Below are 3,452 nucleotides of genomic sequence, written 5' to 3' on the forward strand. Positions count from 1 at the left end.
CTTCTTCTTCTTCTTCTTCTTCTTCTTCTTCTTCTTCTTCTTCTTCTTCTTCTTCTTCTTCTCCTCCTCCTCCTCCTCCTCCTCCTCCTCCTCCTTCTTCTTCTTTCTTCTTCTCTCTCTCCCTCTCTCTCTATTAGATTTTTCTTTTTAATTGAATCTAGGGCCTCATGCATGGTAGGTGATTACCCTGAGGTATATCACCACTTACCCACACAGTTACTTTAAAAGTATTACCCTGCCCCTTATTGGATGGAAGTTTTATATAAAGCCATTGATATTTTTAAACAAGCAAATATTGACTCGTTTGTACAAATTTCTAGTGCTGGGCTAATGAGAAAGTTACTGGCACTGGAATTATTCAAACTTTTCCATCCTTTTTTTGATATTATGTTTAGAATCAGCAACATATCGTTTTGAATATTCTCAATTTTGAAAAATTAAGGGAAGTGACAAGGTTTGTTGAAGCCAACTAAAGTCATTAAATTAAACAGAAATGCCATTTGGAGTTTCAAATAACCTGTAATTAGAAAACTATTGGGAGCTCACCAATGCCAGCTGGATTGTGACTCGAAAAGCAGGGGATAAACCCGGACTCTCTGAATATGGCGGACAATGAGGGCTGCTGAGAAGCCAAGGACAATGGCACTGGGTTTTGATCCTACTTCTTGTTCTGGCTTTGTGGGGGCCTAGCCAGTTTGGATGTTCACCTTCCTAGACCAGGATGGAGGGGGGATGACTTCGGACTTTCCACAGGGCAGGGAACCCTGACTGCTCTTCAGACTCGAGAGGGAGGGGGAGAGGAGGGGGGGAGGTTAGGAGGGGGGGGGGGTGGGAGGGGGGGGAAAGTGGGAGGAGTGGGAGGCTGGGAGGAGGCGGAAATTTTTTTTTCTTTCTTAATAAAAAAAATGCAAGATAAAAAAAAAGACAAACAACAACAACAAAAAAAAAGAAAATGAGTTTCTCTTCTTGTTCTTCTTTGTGTTTTTGAGATAGCCTCTCACATTCTAGTTCAGACTAGCCTAGAACTCATTCTGTAGTCCAGGCTGGCTTCCAACTCTTCATGATCCTCTTCCCTTGGCTCTTCTGTTGCTCTTGAAGTAGCCTTGGTGGTAATTATTTTCTCCTGGGAAGTGGTGTGTGGGTGGGTGCAGAAGACCTCCTTTGAAGAAGGGATTCACTCGTCTCTCCTTTAAGATACCCTTTTCTTGCAGAACACTGTCCTTTATAGCATCATTTCTTGAGAGTAACCATATGGGTTGATGTAGATCCATCTTTGGCCTCAGTCTGAAAGGGCACACTTTTATATTTCCTTGACTCTGATAGGCTGCTTTTCTAACAGTGGTTAAGATGAAGCGATAAGAAAATTGCATCAAAGGGTAGCCAGCCTCCCTAGTCTCCAAAGCCCTGCTTTTATAACATCCCTCCCGACTTCAAAGGGGGCAACTTGCAGTTCTGTTCCATGGGATTAACTCTTAGGCCCATTTGGCAAGTTTCTGCACAATCATAATTATTTTACTGTTTGGCTTTCTTTAACTGTGGTCCTGGGGGAGGACCCAGGGAACCCAGGCCTTGCACATGCTAAGTAAACCCTAGCCCAAGGCTCTGAGATGTCAGTTGCCTCTGTTGCTCCATCACCCACTTAAGCTATTGCAGGAAATTAAAGACTATCTCCTTCCTCCAGTCAATCACTGACTTAGGACTTGATCTCTCATTTTCTCCTTTATCCCAGATCCTTTGCTTCTGTGGAATCCTTGGAATTTAGTCTCACTATTTAGTATGCTAGACCAATGGTTCTCAACTTGTGGGTCTTGACCCCTGAAGTCGAAGGAAACTTTCACAGGGATTGTGTATCAGCTATCCTGCACATCAGATATTTATATGATTCATAATGGTAGCAAAATTGTAGTTATGAAGTAACAATGAAAATAAGTGTATGGTTAGGGTCATCGCAACATGAGGAGCTGTATGAAAGGATCACAGCATTAGAAAGGTTGAGAACCACTGTTCTAGGCTGATTAAAAGAGGCTGTTTTGCATTAAGCCCAGTGTGAATCCACAGTAATTAAAGCCTGTGGTAGCTTTGCAAATAAACTTCTCACTTCTGGGCACCTCTCGTGGAGGTGTCTTTTCATTGGCTAAATGAGGAGGATTACTTAAACTGAGAGAGGGCTGCATCTGAATAAGGGCTGCCCTTGCTCCTTGCACCATGGCCCGGGAGGAAACAGGTCCTTCCAAGATAACAGGAAACTCTGAGGGTCTCCTTTCTTAGTCAGGGACGTCTAATTTTGAAGAGATAAGCTAAAGAGAGCCACGAGCCTTTTACTGTATGCTCTTCATTTTCTTTGGGAGATAGAAGCCTTTAAAGCAAACTGAAGCACCCAGTAGACACCAACTGATGGCAGAGCTCAGGCTCTCTGGTCCCCAAGATATAACTCCTCCATGTTATCCCTTAAACCTGGACCCTGTGCATAACCAATGATCAACAATGGAATTATAGGAACAATTTCGTCTCTCTGGAAGTTTACCTAAGATGGTGTCCTCTGAGTCTTTCTATAAGACATTAAGGTCCCTGAAGACTCAACTACAGATCACACACCTTTAGCCCTGAGAAGGACCCAACTGATGGAGAACGAAGGAAGCAAAGAGAGGCAAAAATCAATCATCTTACCAAGGACCAAAGGGACACACTTGTTAGCTAACTAAGTAATTCAGTTAACCAGACACTATTATTACCATGTGTGCGTAATTTAATTTTTAAAGTTAATTTCATTTTTAAAGCATTAGCCAAAGAACACTGGGGCTGCTTTGCAGATTCTTAGATGTACAGGTAAAATAGTTTAAAAGCAGACCTGGAAGGTAACCTCAAACAATTTTATTAGCAATTGAGAAGGGGGGAGAGCCACTAGGTGGGCAAACTGAAGATCTCAGTGGCTGCCAGGGAGAGGGAGTTGGCAAGAAAATGACAGTAGGCTTGGTGCGTGCTGAATTGGAGGTCAGGAGAGAGGCAGGCTCAGCTATGCAAGTCTGAGGAGGCTCTGTGGGCCTAGAGGCTCCCCGGAGAGAAACCAGAGAAACCGCAGCAATGCCCAAGGTATCAGGCAAACAGGCTTAGAGAGATGGAAATGTTACCATTTAGGGGTCTTGGTTGGGTTTGTTTTCTCTGCTAGCTAAGGAGTTTCAAAGGCAGGAGTAATCTTGAACTTGATATGTAGCCTCAGCGATATCTCAAACACGGTAAACAGGAGAAGACAGAGGCAGCAGCGGAATGAAGAAAAGCATCTGTTGGGATGAGGAAACACACACACAGAGCAGAAATATAGAAAAAGACCCTCTGCAAAACAGAGGGAACACTCCAGAAGCCAGAGACCCAGTGTCTTCTAGAGGGGTGGCGTGTTTCAAGTCTCTGAAGAGTTTTCTTCTCCTAACTTAGGGTTGGTTAGTTTGGAAATTGAT

Source organism: Microtus ochrogaster, chromosome 16 (assembly GCF_000317375.1).
Source record: "Microtus ochrogaster isolate Prairie Vole_2 chromosome 16, MicOch1.0, whole genome shotgun sequence".
Taxonomy (NCBI): domain Eukaryota; kingdom Metazoa; phylum Chordata; class Mammalia; order Rodentia; family Cricetidae; genus Microtus; species Microtus ochrogaster.